Source organism: Manis pentadactyla, chromosome 1, assembly GCF_030020395.1.
Source record: "Manis pentadactyla isolate mManPen7 chromosome 1, mManPen7.hap1, whole genome shotgun sequence".
In the NCBI taxonomy this organism is placed as follows: Eukaryota; Metazoa; Chordata; class Mammalia; order Pholidota; family Manidae; genus Manis; species Manis pentadactyla.
Window position 1 is genome coordinate 149360727 of NC_080019.1, and position 19445 is coordinate 149380171.

The following is a 19445-nucleotide window of genomic DNA, read 5'->3' on the forward strand; positions in this document are numbered from 1 at the left end:
TTATATTTATATTTTAACATCTTTGAACCTGGATATGTATTATAATCTATAATGTCTGATATTTTAGCTAGTGGTGGCATTTTTCATTTTAATGGTACATAATATAATGATACCTCTTGAGATTGATGAATATTTTATTATATGAAATATAGTAGGCATCATTTTGTTAAAGAATCTAGCAGGCTGAAGCATAAATCAGGTAATAATAAAAGAGCTAGTATTTCCTGATCACTTACTATAGACTACATATTTTGCTGAGTACATGCATTTTAATTAATCTACAAGTCACTCTATAATCAACCCCATTTCATAAATAGAAACAAAGACTTCAGCTAAATGTATTTCCATATCACCAAATGGACTGCAAATGTTAGATTCAAATACAAACTCAGGTCTATCTGATTCCAGAGGTCATGCTCTTAACCATAAGATTATTGCTTCTGATAGATTTTTTGTTGTTGTTCGTGTAGAAGGAGCAGCAAGACCAGAAATGGGAAAGAATCTGAAGGAGAAGCTTTTGGGGGTGGGAAATGTCAAGGTACATGACCTAGGAGTTGTCAAATTGGTGTCAGGGTGGGTGCTAGAAATATAAGAGAAGTGTATATCAAAGAGAAGATGACATTTAAAACTGTCTATGGAGGAAGAATTTTCAAAAGTAGGCTATGAGGCTAGGGCCACTGGGAGCAGAGCCCCTGGGAGTGGAGAAAGATGTGCTGAACTTGATGGTGAGGAGGCACCTATCATCTGCTTTCCTTACCTTGCTGTGGTGTCAGGCCATCCCTCTACAAGTGCTGAAAACACATACGTAGTGAGCTTTTGATTTGTGGGGGGGATGGTTTGGGGGAGCTATGGGAATTCCCCAGTGTTATATCTGTATCTAGTAGGGTTTTCTTTCTTAATTTATCTATTATTTAATGCTACACAAAGATAAGAATGTTTCCTAAGGCAAGGCAATCCAGATTTTACCTCCCACCCTTAGACATCTGCTGTGACTGTACCCTTCATAAACTATGGTGCTTAGTGACTGAAGTCACCAGTAGCTCCACTTTGAAGATACTCAAGGAGAATGATGGTAAAATCTCTATTATCAATTGAGTACTTGCTGTTTGTAGGTACCCATGACAAGACCTATCTCTACAACCAACACCATGTTATTTTGCCCCTTTTAAAGATCAGGAAAGAGATGCTTAGAGGAACTTGAGCTCTTGATGTTGCACATACAGTTAGTGGTACAGCTGAGAATTCCTAATTTGTATTCATGTCATCAAGTGGTGGGGGAGGTGGGTAAGCAGGTGTTAATGAGGGCGCTGCGTACACAACAAGGTGACCACAAAAGTGTTGAGTCTTCATGCAGTAGTCTGGTTTATAGTTCTCCCAGACTAATCACTAATAGTCTCCCATGCACTCTCAGAACTGTCCTGGGTTGGACAATAAACCATATGGTCAACCTCCAGACAGTGAACTATGATAATTTATACACCATCACAATTATCTTCATTCTTACTGAGTTTGGGCAATTAAAAAATGGTGGGTTCCATTCAGCTTATTTTGTGCATATCAGTCAAGTAAGTAGTTATCAGATACTCATCAGAAATATAAACAACATTTGCACAAATTGGCGCAAACCACATCCAAAGGTGATCTCTAATGAATAACAGCATCCTACCCCTAGATCCTTGGGACAGTGATTATCTTTGCTGACACCAGTTTAGAAATAAACATATTTATTACACTACATAAATATTGCTAATAATGATGCTGATAGTATCTTTCCATTAAATTTTCACTCACTATTGTGTAAACCTCCTCCTGCTGATAAATTGTCCACAGGATAAGTCAAGTTGTGTTACAAATACTACAGTGTGCCAACCCAGAAGAGGAAAATAAGCACAACTTCAAAATAATTATGGCAAAAAGCCATTTCCTATTGTTATTAAGTGTTTTAAAGGTTTTTATAATATAATAAAAACATACCCTAGCGAGTAGTTGTTTCACAATATATGTTTTCTTTCACAGTTGGAAAATTTATTAAATATACAGTCCATCATCTTAATTGGTATGAAAGCATGACTGAGTCCTGAACAAAATTAATTCCCTCAGGGACACTTAGAAGATCTGTTCAGCTTAAGAAGCACTTCCATGCTGGATAGATGCAGAGGTCTCTCTGGCCCAATCCGTTTATCTCTGTAAGTCTAGAAACACTTCCAGTATTTTCCTATATCTCTCCCTGTGTTATTTAATACATAGTGAAGGAATAGTTACCAAGTGACGTTTTTGTGTTCGTGTATCAATGAAATAATATTTTCAAAGCATAAAAGGGAAATACAGGCATGATTATAAATAAAGAAAAATAGAAGAAAACAGAAGGAAAGCAATTCAAAATTATATTTTCATCCTGAAAGAGAAGTCTATATTTCCAATATTTTGCTTGTGAAATTTTGATTCTGAATCTGCAAATAAGGATCTTAGATTTTGTGGCTCTAAACTTACTTTGTTGAAGTATGTTGCAAATTTAAACATCTTTTGTCAATACAGAGAGTTTAAAATGTTACATCTTTTCTTCTCCGTGGTGTAAATTTTGCTTCACTTCTCAAAGGAATGTTCTCACCATTGGTTATACAACCATGATGTCAATCTTGGCCTGTCTTTTCTTTTCTTTCTTGTTTTTTTTTCCTTGAAAAATGGGGAATCTTAGGCCAGTAGAAAAGTCAAGGAGTAAAAGAGTTTGTGACTTTTCTGCATTATTTAGATTGTTTAATATAAAACCTGGCTTACTCCTTTCCTAAAATGAATTCTTAGCTTGGAACTTCTTAGCTGATATTTTACTCTTTGTACTTTCATCATACAACTTTTGTTCTTCTTTTTAGATCGTGTTAGTGGGATTATTTGTCCAGGTGATTTGTCCATATTCTTATTAAATTGTTGTAACCAGCTCTGTGTTCCAGGTGTTATGAATATCTTTTTGTTCTCCTTGTTGTAAAAGCTAAAATTAGGGATGCCGAGTTATGTTCCCAAAGCTGTATATAAACAATTAATTACAGCACAGTTCTTTCTGATTAAAAAGCCATATTAAGAGCGACCAGTTATTTAGGCTTACCAGGTGCCAAGAACTTTATAAATTATCTCAGCAAAGCTGCAAATTATTTTCATCATGTTACCAATGAAAAAATTAAGATGCAGAGAAATGAAGTGATATGCTGAATGTATTGGCTTAAGGTTTGGATTTGAACTCTTACCTCTCTGGTACAAAGATGGTACTTTTTCACTATACCAATTTTGTGGTAATGATTAATCTCTTACATCAAATAGCAATATTAGCTATGCTGTTTCAGGCCCTAGAAAAGATAAGGTGTGAAGACTAGGTACCACCAAAGAGAGAGTGTTATCTCTTTAAGGTAGAAAGATCTACACATAAGGACCAATTTAGGCAGATAATAAACATGGAGATACTAAACATCGTCCACCTACTTCCAAATTTTGTTGAAAATTGTAATTTTGCTTTAGAGAAATCACATGTATAATTTGAATTTTCCCCTGATGAAAAGCAATTCAATCACTCAGAGGAAAACAGACAATGCGCATACACCAGTTGATGTCCTCATCTTTAATCTTTTAGGAAACCATATTAATAGATGCCTATAACTCATCCCTCAATTTATTCTATTTCACTCTCAGTTTCTCTTTTGGAAAAAAAAATCTTCATAGTAATTTAAACAGTGATAGAGCTTAAAATTTTTGAAATCTGTCTCTACATGGAGAGATTTCTTTCTTTGTTGTTATTTCCTCTTTACAGTTTTCTATTCAAGACAATAAGAAAGTCTAGTGATATGTTTATAGAAGAAAACTGAAACAGAAAGTTCAAGTAATTATCCTCCATATGAAAACTCCTTCTACATAGACGTTTGGGGCAGGGGAGAAAGGCTGGTTTTCCACAATGAGTTAACTCGACTGTCTTCATGTATCCATTAAAAGCCCTGTATAATCCCTTTGCCTGTAGCTATACAGAAAAGAGAGAAAAAGTAGATTTTACTAGTAAATATTCATGCTTTGCCTAATTTTGAATTGGGAAAAATTCAATAGTTTTAGCACATGGTAGAAATCATGTTTATTTTAGTCCTGAAAGCCTGAGATATTTTTTTCTAGCACATGGTAGACAGAGACACTTATTTATGCATTAAATTCATGTTTTTATTTATGCCTTAGTATTTTTTTAAATAGCAGAGCACATTGTAATCCAATCCATAATGTCTTCTGCATAACTGTGTGGGAGTTAAACCACAAATATTATCTATATTTCTGTTGGGCTGCCCCACCCATTGGCTGTCTCCACAGCCCTGGGTTGCTTAGGACTGACACTCACGGGTAGCAGTGGCACCACATCCATTTGGCATAGCTGACCACACGGGGCCTTTCTTTCTGTTGTCTTTCTTTGGCAGGAATCAGTGAAAAAAGTCATGCAAAAATGTGTTTCTAGTCAGTGGGGATGCCTGGGACTGCAATAATGGCAGTGTGTCCTGTGATTCCTGAATTATCTCCTTTCTGTACAGGTTTTTGGCTGCCCTGATAAAAGTGTGCCAAGCTTCACATACCAGAAGCTGTGCATACAGGAGTAGAGTACATGAACTGGTGTGCGATAATGAAGAGAAGTTGCCTCAGTCTTCCAACTGGTTGGCAGATTCTCACTGATCTGCCCAAATAGCCCTTTAGCTTGGGCTTTAGGCTGACATACTTTCATGGAGTGATAGAGTACACCCTGTGGTCATGCACACACTCCAGTTCAGTCTGGACATACTAATGACCCAGCTGGACCACAGCACAACTTCCACATAATCCTCCAGAGTTGGAAACAGACCCAGAGGTTTTCAGACGAGTTACCAGTCAACTACAAATACTTATTTTACATGTTTTTTATGTGCCTAAAGCATTTAAAAGAAGGGGAGAGGGAAATGGAGGAGAGAGAAAAGGAGATGGAGAAGACTATTTATAGTCTGTTTGTGGTTGTAAGAAAATGTGAAACTGGCTAAAAGAACTTTCAGAGAACCTGAAAATTACTTAGGCTTCCTAATCAGGCAAGGCTTGGTACCCCAGGCCGATTGGAGCTGGGCATCAAAAGCTGGCTAGTCACACAGCAGTGAAGTTAAAGGATCATTAACATCGTCAATAAATATTTCATGGGTATCTGTAATATGCACAGTGCAATGTTACTATACAAGATGTGGGGAAGCAGTGATATAAAACATGATCTTTCTATTCAGGATCTCACAATCTAATCAAAGGCACATACCAACAGAAAAACAAATAGTAATTCACACCAACAAATCATAATGCTCAATAAGAGATTCTGACATAAATGCAACATAAAGCGAAAAGACTAGGATTAGATGGCCAAGAAAGAATACATGAATGAGATGGAATTTAAAATGGTCTTTAATAGGTAAGGTGGTCTTGTATATGTTGAAAATATACTTTTTTATGTCCAATGTGCACATTAATTAAATAGAAACAAATTTTGTGTCAGGAATAGTGAAAATAAGTGGAAATAAAGGACTAACAAAGAATGATAAATTATAGGGTCTTAAATTTAGAAGGGACTAGAATATCATGCAGCTCAAATGTGGCAATCACTTTCTCACCACAAAATCTCTACAAAAGCACTTTCCAGTGACAAGGGGTACACTCTTTGGTAAATTATGCATGGACTATGTAGGACTATTTATGCCTGGCTTAAAAGTTCATGCAATACTCTCTAAGAAACAAAGAATCACTGAAAAACTTTGAGTAAAGTGTATATTAAAATATATATGCATATGATATGTATTAAAGTTTGTCAATCAATATACCAGTTTTCTGGCCCAATGAGAAGAAATGAGCAGACAGATTAATGAGAAAGTTGTCGAATTTGTCAACCCATAAGGTGGTGTGAATTAGATGAGTGTGGTGGCGGCCAGAATTGTGAAGTGATGGGTCCAGTGTTAGAATTAACAGAAGTTGAAGAAAATTTTGGTTTAATGGTGAAAAACATGGATTTCAGTTTTAGGCATGCTCATTTTGAGTTAATAGTGGGGAAGAACAAAAATTAGCGAAAAGATAGACATGAAAGACTGATATCTTCCAGCGTGCCTACAAGTAGAGATAGAGAACTGGCATCTTCAGCCTGATCCCTGAGCATGGGGTGAATTTGCCATCTTGCATCATAGTGAAAGCTAAGATTGAATTGCAGAAAACAGTCATAGTTTTCATGAAACTGAAAAAAAAAATTTCTCAATCTGTTTATGATACTGAAAAGTTGAGCTTTATATATATTTTTCTTCCCACATATTAAAAAAAGATTTCAGGTCTGTTTTATGCCCGTCTGTGTAACAAAAATGAAAACCCAAAATGGAACAGTCTTTCTGCTGGTCTATAATTTCCTGGTAAGTCTCAAATATTCACAGCAATGACATTGTTAAGTGGAGAGCAGCCACAGAAGCATTTACATATATGTGCTTTTTCCTTGCAAAACCAAGAGGCCTTAAATTCTGTTTCTCCACTCCTGCCTTCCAAACACCATGCAAAATATAGGACATATATATAAGGATTTCCTTCTCTAATTTGTGTCCAGATGAATGCTAAAACTTGATGTGATAGTTGGCTGAAGATGAACAAAGCCAATAAATGGAGAGATTAATAAACAATATGGTAAAATCCATTCCACAGAATACTTTATTGCACCATATTGAATTAATATAAATGCCTTTGGTACAAAAGTGAAATTATTTATGAAACAATAGAAAATCTGCTCTTAAGTAGAAAAAAGCACTGCGCATGATTTCAGTGAAAAAAAGAACCAGATGTTACACATACTTAAAAAAAAAAAAACACAATCCCATATGCAGTTACCCATGAAATATTCAACACATACAAAAGTTTAGGGCTTACTGGCTTGATTTTTTTCCTCTCACCTCCATGCTAATCTTCCATATGTTAGAATTTCTTTGAAATCTGAATGTGTTGCTAAAGTGGAGTATAGAGAGCCAATGGAGGATTGATTCCAGTTGAAATTTTTGTAGAGTGCCCAGGGATGTCCTTATCCATGAAAAGAAGGGGGTGCACTCACCACATGTCAGGAATGCAGGCATGTGGCCAGCAATGTACCATTTCTATCTATAGAACTGGAGGTGGATGACCTCTACAAATAAAATTAAGAATTGAGCAACACACGTGCAAGAAAAAGGGTTATTTAAGTAGTCCAGATTCCTATATTGAAGATGAAAAACTAGACATGAGATTATCAGTTAACTTCCCACCACTAAGAGTGACCTATTTTGTCTATTACAAATCAAACCCGAGTTGATTCTGATGTTCTAATTCAAGCAAGTCTGTATATCAAAGTTTTTTTTTAAGGCAACACTGAATTAAAAAGCAGCCAATGACACCCACCATATATTTGCCCATATCTTGTTGACTTTTCAACTGACACAGAAGCCCCAGGAATTTCCTATATTTAGGATTTTGTTAGCTCTGCTTTCCTAATGTTGCTTTTAAAGTATGAACATTTTTTCCACACAGTCATATCTGGTATATTCTGAAGCCCAGAGCCATTATTAGGAAATACACAGATACTGTATCACCTATTCAAAAATGCAAACTCTTGTTTTTGTTTGCTAGTTTCTTTATAAATTTAACGATATTTGGACTATGTCATATGTCCACACTGCTTCCAGATTTCTGCCTGAATATAAGAGTCAGTCACTCTTTAAAGAATCTCAGAACCCAGATAGTAGAGGGTCCAAAAAGCCCTGGAGACTGGCAGCAGTGGCTTTTCCTTAGATCTATAGCTAAATCCCTGTGGACAAAATTGGATGTCTGGGCTGGAGGAGGAGATGTTCTAAGCACTATTATTATTTCACTAAGGGTACAAACATATCAATCACAACCTCATTTTTAATTAGAGCACTGATAGACAAGCTTCCCCAAATACTTTGTAAATCATACATTAACCTCATTCTTTCCTTCATTCAAAACATATGGGTTACTTACCTAGGTTTTGTAATCCATTAATTAAAGACAGAGAGACTCCCTGACCTCCAGAGTGCTTATCAAAAATGACATAAATTTAGAATTGGACATATATATTATATACATATATCTAACAAGAGAAATAACATTTATATGAGTAAAAACACACCCACACATGCATAATCAAAACATTCCAATTTAGGCATGTGTATACATGCTGCTATCTTAACAGAGCATGGTTTCCATGTAGACTCTCTTAGAAGGCAAACAGAGGCTTCAATGCATCTTTCAGAACAAGAGTTATGGCCCTGTCAATTCAATCTGCTTTCTGTAATAAGGAAAAGCATGGTATAGCCAGTGCAAATATTACTGTGACACAGGAAGGGGATGTTCCTGAATGTCTGCTATAACCCTTACAATCCATTTCAATCCAAAGAATAATTTGAGGTAGACATCAGAAATCGACCCCTCACAAAATAATGAAGAAAAACAAAAGTAGTTGGGGAAGGGTACAAAATGCAAATCAGTACACCATCAGATACCATGAATGGAGGTAATGTACAAATTAATCTCATCATCAGAACTGAGCAGAGTCCCCTGTGGACAGTACTGTATCTGGTGATGTGACATTTTGTTATGACATATTCACCATTGGACATATTCCAGGTTTGCTTTCCCTACTCAGAGAGAAGAGCTTACCTATTTGGAATTAACTAAGATAAACACAGACTTTTTCTTTCAACAATGTCTTCCCTTACAAAAAATCTACAAAAAAAGCCTTGATGAAAGAAATAATTAAAAACTGTTTTGAGCTGGAAATTACCAGTCATAATTGTTGATATTAAAAACTATAAGCTTCAATAAACTTTCTCCTTGTCTTGCCAATGGGTTTTAGCCCCAGGCAAGTTCGCTATGGATTCAATGTGACCAAAGAAATTGACAGCAAAACATTCTTGGGGTGAAAGGGTTATACCCAACTTTATTTCCAGGTGGCAGGTCAGTCACTAAAATCCCATTCACTCAGAGTGAGTCTGCATGAAGCAAGCCGGTCTCTGCCTCTGGGCCCCTCTGCCCACACAGTCGTCCTCTGGGCCTCTCTGCACAGTCGTCCCACAGCCGTCCTCTGGGCCTCTGTCCTTGGAGCTGCCACCACTCCAGCCTCTGCTCTGCTCTCCTTCAGCCTTGCAGCCGTGCCACCATGTTGTGCCCAGAGCGTTGGGCGGGGCTCTTTACATAGAGTCAATCAGCCATGTATTGCCCACAGGTGTGCAATGAGCTAGTCAACCAGGGCCAGGTGAGAATTCTGGCCACAGGAACTCTCATTTTATCCACACTCCTCTATCACTTTCAATATATCTATCTTCCATACTTAGTCTTACTATTTTCTCTCAAAAATAAGCCATGAGAAGGAAATTCTCTAACACTTTAAATCTATGCAGATTTGAAGGGATAGTTGATGGTGTCAGGTATAAGGTTGGGAAGAAGACATGGCTGTGAATGCCTGAATAATAGCCCAAGTGGAAAGAGAGCCAAAGATTGTCATTTGAAATATCCCAGAGGCTCCTGGGTTATTAACCTGAATGGTTCCTATGAGTGGGTTTGGCTGCTATTAGCCATTCTGCAGGGTGGGTAAGTTATGGAGTTGCAAATACGGTGGTAGAGATGAGATGCACCAGCAAGATAGACAAGCATAAGGATAGGCAACCTAGTTAGATAACACATGGATGTCCACTTAGGCAGGAAGCCTTGAGGAAGTCAGTCTTTGCATATGGGAACCCAAGCTACCAGCTGAGTGTGAGGCAGTTCCAGGTCCCATATAAATGAACAGATCAGAGCAAAGCAAGTCCAGATTTTTGGTCTAGAAATTAAGGTAAGATGAGGATCAGAAAAGCACAGGGAGATAGCAGACAAATGGTCTGTTAGCTCATTTCCTGGAAGCATTATCATCTGTAAGCCTTATAGTTACCTACCATATGTAGTAGTCATGCAGTTTGAATACCTGCTCAGCATTCTAAGGTGTTGAAACCTTGTATGTGTCAGAAATATCTAGGCATTGGGAATAGTCTTGAACTTGTCAGACAGTATCTCCTCTCACAGGGTTCATATGCTAGTAGTTGATGCCCAAATGGGCTTTGTAAACCAATTATGGAAATCTCATGTCCAATATCCAGACTTGTGAGACATGAGAGGTCAGCTGAGGACATTTGAGAAAGTTTCTTTCCAAAAATGTTAAGATCCTTCCCTTTAGTGATACAAGTGCAAAGGAGACCAGCTCAGTGTGAAGTTGACATTGAAGGTGATGGAATGATGTAGGACACACAAGCACTTGATAACATGATTGCACATCTGATTGTACTGTTCTGTGGTCTGCTCTGTTTATGGACTTCCATTATGTGAAATAATTTCTTTAATGTGCAAGCCACTTTGCCTTGGTGTGCTGTCTATTTGTAGCTGAAAGTTGCAAACCTCATACACAGACCAGGAATTGGATCAAAGTATCTGTCCCACAGGCTAATTTTCACAAATAAGATAGGCCTCTGAATAACAGAGCCAAAGAGTACTGTGTGAGTTGGGTGAGGCAGGTAAAGAGAGAGATCAAGTCCAAATTGTAACAGATAGAGGAATAATGTTGAGAAGATGGGGAAAAGATGACCAATAAAAAAGCAAAGCTTGGGATACAGAAGTCCTCTCTAAAAACAAAACAAAATGAAAATATAAGGGAGGGAACCAGAATCAAGTGAAGAAAATGTAAATAAGAAAGTTAGCTTCCCAAAAGATTTTCTGGAATTCCAGGAGCAGATTTACAGCCTTTTCCAGAATTCCAGGAGCAGATTTACAGCCACAGTTCCAGTTTAACTTTGATATTAAAGATAAAGTTTGTTGAGTATCCTGTCAGAGACAAAAAGCATTAATCATGAAAATGAACTCACTACCTCCTGGGAACAGCCCTTTCAACTGTCAGATATTTCTACACTTGGCCCCAGTTCTCCACTCTGGAGATGCCAACACAAAGATAGAGTTTGGTGTAAGGCAAGAAGAACTGAATTGGTATAGAAGAGTCTTAGAGTTAAATCTCAATTTTTAAAATGCACATTTAGGACAACTAGCTGTTATTATTATTGCTTATTCCTGCTGATCGGCAATTTTTAAAAATATTTCATTGAATTCTCAAATTTAAGGGCCAGTGGTTTTATTTATGTAATAAATTTACTAATATTAGAAGGAATATGGTGCATTTAAAATATCAAAATATATTTTTAAAAGAACTGAACTTGAACAAAAAAGCCTCATGAACATTGGTAAGCACCAGCATCAACTATAGAAGCAATTAAATTTTTCTTATATTTTGAGAATTTTAAATACTATTGCTTTACAGTATTTAAAAGAGCACAATTTTATATAGAAATAATATAAAATTAAAACAATAGCTCATTGTTAAAGTTCTATTCTAAGTATACCAGACATAATTGAGTTACATTAACTCACACAAAATAGGACCCAGTGGTCACATCCTGATTACCATTCTCAATTAACACTGCTACATTTTTTAATGCCCATGTTTAATGTCAAAGCATTAAGAGGCTTCCAGGATAAGAAATCTATTAGTGTTTCAAAAATATGTTCCAAATCAGAGAGACTAGAAACAGAATGAAACCATATGTCATTTGTACTAAAGTGATAATTTCAGCAATATGAATTAATCAAGTTTCTCAAGGGAAGGCTATAATTTAAAAAGTAGTAAGAAATTCAGCATTGAACATGAGACTGAATCAGCTTGTTTAAGACACAAAACAACAAATCTGAAAAGATTTGAGAACTATTACACTTGAGGGAGAGAACATTTCCATATTCTTAACACCAAGTGTGTCTGTTCAATTCAAGTGATGAACTTTCCATTTGCTCTTGTTTACTAATGATGACCCTCACAGCACTTGGTAAAAAGTATGTCCTTCATATATGGTTTTTGAATGAATAAATGGATAAAAGAAAAAATGTCAGAGAAAAATAAAACTTGAAATTTAGGATTATAATAGAAAGAAGACTGGATCAATGTAACCCAGATATGGGTTCTACTCCTGACTTTGCGTCTAGTCCTGAGCAAATTGTCTGACACCCACTTATTACATCTCTACTCTCGGATTAATAGGTCTCTAAAATCCCTCCCAACCCTTCATTCTGTCACAAAAGCTCTGGCTTAGCTTTAAAAAACTAGGCCATAAAATCTCAGAAGTTGAAACAAAGAAAAGGAAATATGGAAAATGGCCAAAAATTAGTAACGGTAGATGATTTGAAAGATTGTGTTTGTTTTTAAGATTGGAACCATCTGAATAAAATTAAATGGAAATAATCCCTTAGGGTCTGAATACATTTAAATAGACACAACTGATCTAAAACACAAAGAATACATCCCTGAATAAAGCAGAAAGCAAAATTTCCAAATAGAAGAGATTAATATTTAGCAGTTGTTCATTCATACATTCAGTCAACAAATGTATTAAATGTGTCCTCCATGTCAGCTACCCTGCTAGACACAGAGGGTTTGAGGACAGGTAGCAGAATCACTGATCTTCAGGCAGTACTAATGTGGCAGTGAGTTTACAACATGGTCTCAAAATGTAATTCTGAGATTTAAAAAAAAATGCCACAAAATAGAAATTCAGACAATAATAGTGTAGATCTCAGATTGAAATTTCTATATTTTTAACAAATAAAAAATTAAATATAATTATTATTTTCATCTTGGATTTGTTAGAAAAGTCAAATATGTTAATTGAAATAATGTCAAGTTAAGTGATTAAAATAGGCTGAAACAGTATGTTCTTGCCATTTGACCAAGGTAAGAATGCATAAGTGCACCAATTAATAAATGAATATTGAGACTCATTTTTTCCTTCTCAAGCAAGGACTTTATGAAGACTGTGATTATTGGGTAAAATTGTAACACAAAATGAATTTCTTTGCCAAACTTTCTACCAATTAAAATGTATTAATAAACTATTCCAACCCATTCCCATGGACAAAGAGCATTTAATTATTTTATTTTTTGTTGTATTACCAAAAATATGTTATTTTGTTTAAATTTTGTGTTTCCTTTATTACTAGTTTCAACACATTTCCATATGTTTGCTAATGCATTTCTGTTAAGCAAGGACTCTGTCATGGTATTCTACTACTTATTAAGGGTTTGCTTTTCTGTATCTTCTAAATTTTATGTGCTTTTAAAATTGAGTATATTAAATGTTCATCATATTTCCTGCAAATATTATTACACTATTTAGAAGTTGCCTCTTTGGTGCAGACTTGTCCATAATTAGGTTTTTATAAATTTAGTTTAATTTATAAAACACAGTTTTAAAATCATATAACATGATGTTTTACTTAATGCCATTTATAACATATAACATTTTAAATTATAAAATCTATGATTTTTAAAAAAATAATATAGTTCAGTAATAAAATGTCAAGCTCTGGCATTGCAATACAAGCAATATATAAATTATTTATGGATAAAATATGTAGTCGCAGTGGTACAGTCAAAAAAGTTTTTGATAGAATTTCAAACAAGACTATTTTGAACTGGTAGGACTGTCAAGAGAGTTTATAGTAAGATAAAACAATAATGCAAATAATAAAGAAAAGGTCTGCAGAGTCCTTTCTGTGTGCCAGGCATTGTGCTAAGTACTTTATAAAAAGTATATTTAATCCTCATAGCCCTTTGAGAGGAGAGCTTAATCTCCTTCTAAATTAAAGCCTATTATTTTATTATGAGTTATTTTCCAGTATTCTGGAAACATTTTGGAAATCTGTAAGGTAGACTGTCAACCTCTGGAACTGAAGGGAAATTTTGCTATTCCTCAGAACAATAGTTCCCTGAAATGTTTACAGGTCCTAATTTTATCTTATCTTAGTTATTTCTAAATTAGAAAGGGAATCCATGGTAAATGATTTAGGGAAATCCTGAGTTAAAACTACATGTTTCTTTCCTGCAAGACTTCTTCACACTTTTTACAAACTTATGTGAGTCATTACCCTCCAAAAGACAATAAAATATTCAGTGTTACTTGTACACGTTTGACCATAGAGTCATTTTTAAATCAAGAGCCTCGAGATTCACAGTCTATCGTAAATAATACTAGATGAGCCATTTGTATAAAAGTCCTGCATGGAAATGGCAATCAGGATATTAGGGACTAAGACCCCTTCTGAGCAGTACTGCATAGTTAAGGGAAAGTCCCTTGTTTAACCATGTACGCCCAATCCTGGTGCGTTCTGATTGAGATGCCTTCCGCCAGAGGTAGAAACTCACGAGAGAAATGGAGTTGAGAGAAGGGAAAAAGGTTCATGAAGGCAAGAGACTTTATAAGAAACTTCAGAGTGCCAGATACCCTTCTGACTCCTGGAGGTAAAGGAGCTTAAACACGTTACAGAGAGACAGCTAAAGAAGCAATCAAAGAGTACCGCAGGGAAAAGGCAAAGTTAGGATGGCGATGCTCTGGGAGGATGGAAAAACAACACCCAGAGTACTCTCAAGTGTCAGAGGAGGATTAACAGAGAGGGGAGTTTTTACCTGAGTATTGAAATTGAGCCGTCAGTGAAGTTCGCAGGTGGTGACGCACATTCCAGGACAGCGGCATGAAGTGTGAGAGAATACACAGGTTGTTTGGGAAAGCAAATTAGGTAGACTGCAGGCAGAGTGGGTAAGACAAGAAGCTGGAAAAGGAGTCAGGGATATATGAGGGTCTTGTTTGTTGTATGAACAATATAATCTTTGAAGATTTGGACAACAGAGTGATATGAATGGACAGGTGTTTTAGAAAGGTGACCTGGAGACTCTGTGGAGGGTGAGAATGGCAAAAAGTGAGGAGGTGGCAAGGAGGACAGTCAGTAGGGCAGGTGAGAAGGCTGAGGATTTAGATTTATGCGAAACAGGAGGAGATAGGGTGGGGAGAGGACAGAAAGGGAACTATTTGAAGGTATTTGGAAGGTTGTGACAGGACTTGGTGACATGTTGTGGAGCCCTAGGGAGAAAGATGGATTGATGAGAACAGCTTTGTCATGGGAACTGGAACCCTAACAGAGCATTTTTCTTTCAAAAGGATCTGAGATCATTATACAGTCCTAATATAAAGGTCAGAAAACTGCATCGTCTCCAGGATAACTGATATATTCATGGTATTTTCATTCTTACAACTTTTATAAAGCTCAGATTATAAAAAAATACATACATTAAAACATTTGAAAGTGTAATTGCTGTGATACTTGAGAGTATTTACTTTCAGGCTCCCTTTCTAAGCCGATGGGGGGAGTGGGGCCTGAGTGTGTATGCTGGAGCACCGCGTATGATGGGATGCCGACAGATGGCCGCAGCCTCAGTTTCTATTTAATATTACATCGTGAACAGTCTCCCGTCTGTCTTAGTCTTTGGGCTGCTACGACAAAAACGCCATAGACTGGGTTGCTTAAACAACAGACATTTACCAGTTAGAGAAGCCAGGAAGACCAGGACCAAGGTGCAGCAGATTCGGAGTTTGGTGAGAGACTTGCTTCTGGTTCTTTGAGGGCCATCTTCTAGCTCTGTCCTCACATGGTGGGAGAAGTGAGGGGGCTCTCTTGGGTCTCATTCATAAGGGCTCAGCCCTCACAACTACTCACCTCCTAAGTCCCCACCTCCAAATACCATCATTTTGGGGGTTAGGATCTCTACATACGACTTTGGGGGCACACAACATTCAGTCCATAACACCAATATTAGAAATTTTTCCTCAGCATCATTAAAGTTTATTTTGAATTGACTGTATTAGATTCTGTGCTATTACTGTCCTACAATTAATTTAACTTTTCCCTCTATTGTGGTACCTATGTTGTTATCTTTACCTTTTTCTTTACTTTTTTTTCATTTAGAAATCATTGTCTTGACAAATATCTTTTTCACCTAAGTGTTTTCAGTTTTTGATGATTTACTTGTCATAGATGCCTAGAAGTGGAATTACTTTCTTAGAGGATGTAAATTTTTCCAGCATTTAATGAATGTTGAAAATTGCTTTTCAGAAAGCTTGAAACATCATGTTACTTATTTAACTAACCATTAACCGTATGACTTTTATTTAATGTATTTAATCTATTGCTAAATATATTTTATTTAATATATTTAACCTATCCAGATATTATACAATTGTTTTAATTCCACTGGTTTTACACTTTTAAAAGATTACTAGAGAATGGATTACTGCTAATAATAATTCCTTTGAAAGTGTATTTTCTTTTTCCTAAAATAACACATGTAATTTCTTGACAAATTTGTTTTTCTAAATTTAAAAAATGGAAAAACTGATCAAGAATAGAAATTATAGACCTCCGTTCAATATATGTTTCTAGTTTCTGCTAAAATCACACATGGTAGAAACTTTGGAAAAATATGATAATATCTACAGAAAAAAATGCAACCCTACCAGTCAAAAGGAACCATCTCTAATATACGTTTCACAGTGTTTTCTTTTAGGGTTTTTTTTGTTTTGTTGTTTTTCACAGACCAGACCCAAGTGCCTTCAACAGTGTATGGTATGTGGTTGTTGTTAAACAATCATTTGTTAAAAGAATGAATATTTTTAGTTTAATTTCTAATCATTTACATAGATTTTTATAATAGTAAACATTTATTGATCAATATACCAAGCTTCATGATAAGTGCTACATGCAACATCTTGTTAATTTGACAAGCTTTTTTGGAGGAACTAGTATAGAGTGCTCAATTGGCAGATTTTTAGGAGAGTTTATTATTTTAAAATTTTGTTTGTAAACCATATCTTAAATCCATGAATTTTGAGTCCCTGGTTTAGTAGCATTTATTGAGACATTTCCATTTTTTGGAGATGTCCAATACTTAACTATTTTAATATTGTGATATTTATCATTATAAATAATATTTAGTCTGCATCCTGAAGATTACTTGAGATTTGATTGCTATCAGTGGAAGTACTAGATCAAGGAAATGATTATTTTTATGGTTCTTGATTCAAACTAAGCAGTTTGCACTCTGAAAGATAGTTCATGTTCTTCTTACAGCTACATAAACAGACTCCAGTCTTTGTGGTCTCAGTACCCCTTTAGATTCCTTGAACTTATTGAGGACCCCTGAGGGCTTTTGTTTATGTGAGTCAATGCTGTCTATATTTACTATATTAGAAATTAAAACTAGAAAAATATGTAAATACATAAGCACACATTCCATTAGTTATCAGAGTGATGATTCAATGTGCATTAAGTAACCTCTAGAAAATTCTACACTTGGGAGAAAATGAGACTGAATAGGTCAAATGACATCATTATTACTATGAAATACTTTGACCATATGGTTTCAGTGAAAAGTTCTTGGAGATTTCCACAGATCCCCGATTTACTCTGAGAACACCCCCACTATACCATATTTTGTATGTTAAGTTACCACTTAAAAAATCTTTCCATTTTAATGGACAAAAAAGAATATCTCATCTTCATTTTAACCTGCATATATTTGCATCACTGTGATTTGTGTCTCCCCTTTTATGACCTTCCCTCCTCATGTTGATTTGTCTTTCACTTTTCCTAATCATTCAAAATCTCTTCACATTTGCACTTGAAATATGGACAATAACACAAGTTTGTTTTTCCTTTTCTTCCTAGCATGCTGAAGCAAATTTATATTACTTGTTACTGACTGTTCTGGCAGACCTTAAGCTCATAAGCCCTCAGAATAAGTCCCCCTGATTTCATACATGCCACAGCTGATCCGTGTATGACCTACAGATACTTCCAAAAAAAAAGACTCCTGTCTTGAAACGCTGATTATCTGCCTAACTTCTCTCTGAGTGTATGTAACACATAATCTCCCTAACGCTTACCTGAAGGTAAACTTTCCCATCTTTCTGCCTCAGTCTGTTCTCAAAGGTACAAGTCAGGAGAAAATTCATAGGAAAAGACACAGAATAGACATGCATACCCTCATCCACTTGTACCTCCCTAATATGCTTTTTATTGCTCTTTTACCCATTCAGGTCTTAAAACACTTGTTGCCTGAATACCTGATATTTTATAAAACCAACCCTACTGCTATTTAATTTCATTTTCTTCCTTTAAAAGTAATAGGTTTCTAAATGATACCTATACTTATATTTCTAGCCATCGACTGGCTACATTTTCTACTTTACCATGTAAAATGTAGGTGCATTCTTAATAGAATATTACAGAAATAATATTGTTTCAAGTGAAATTGTATTATCTTGTCCAGATATTGTTCATATTTCCTTCCATTGAACATAACTTCCCACGTTTAAAAAAGCTAATTTGATTTTTCCATAATAAGGTTGGTTTATCTAAAAAAAAAAAAAAACCCCTTGCAGCATTTAGGTCTACAGAAATTATGTTCTGTCAAAATATCTTATAATGGCAGCATTAAATATTGCCCTAAGGAAAAATATAGCTAAAAGTTGACTGAGAAATAATATCTTGGTGTTATGCCATATTAGAATAATTTTTTACTTCCTGGAGATAATATTTTATGGTCATACTTTTGAAAGAGAATCTATATTTGCCCACAACATAGAATATTTAAATGGGACAGTTAAAGATCCATGATGCATTACTAAATCATGAATTTGACTGCCACCTCCATACATTTCTACTCATAAAATTCCCTTTTCCACTTTGGACTAAATGAAGTGGTTAATAGTTTGGGCAGAATACTTAGCTTCTGAAAATAGCCTGCAGATAAAGGATGACATTGGTGATAAATATAATATACAACTGACAATTTACATACAGCGCTGGTGCCTACAGTAGTCATGGTAATTAGCCAGCCCCCCTGGCCACTCTTCATTCCCTCCCCTCCATCTGTTGCTTCACTTTAAGTTTTAGGCAACTGGAATATTGAGTATTTTCAATGTTTTACTATGATGAGAAATTTTGTTTTAAATCTGTAAGTATATATAAGCCTATATCTTACATAATACACTAAATAAATAATATTATTGGCTCAAGTACTCAAGAACTTTTCTCTATCTAGCATTAGTGAGTCTACAGAGCAGATATTTGAAAGATATTTTCAACCTTCATCTGGAAGTCTAGCAACCCTTTAGATCTTAAAAGATGATAAAATCAACTCTGAGCACTGTGAGTAAAAGATTACATAGAATAACTGAAAATAGCCCATATCAAAGAAATTATCCAATAATTTAAGAAAAGAAATATTGTCTCTTCTCTGGAATGTGAGACCAAACATTTAACAATATTAATGTGATGAACTCAGAAAGCAGACTTACTTGATAGAATGACATTAAAATATGGATGATAAGAATCAGACTTCCTGGGTTAAAAGCCATATTCTGTTATTTATTAGACATGTAACCTTGGTCATTTTCTTTACCTATCTTTGTCTTACTGCTTCTCTTTGTCTCAATTTTTGCATTTGAAAA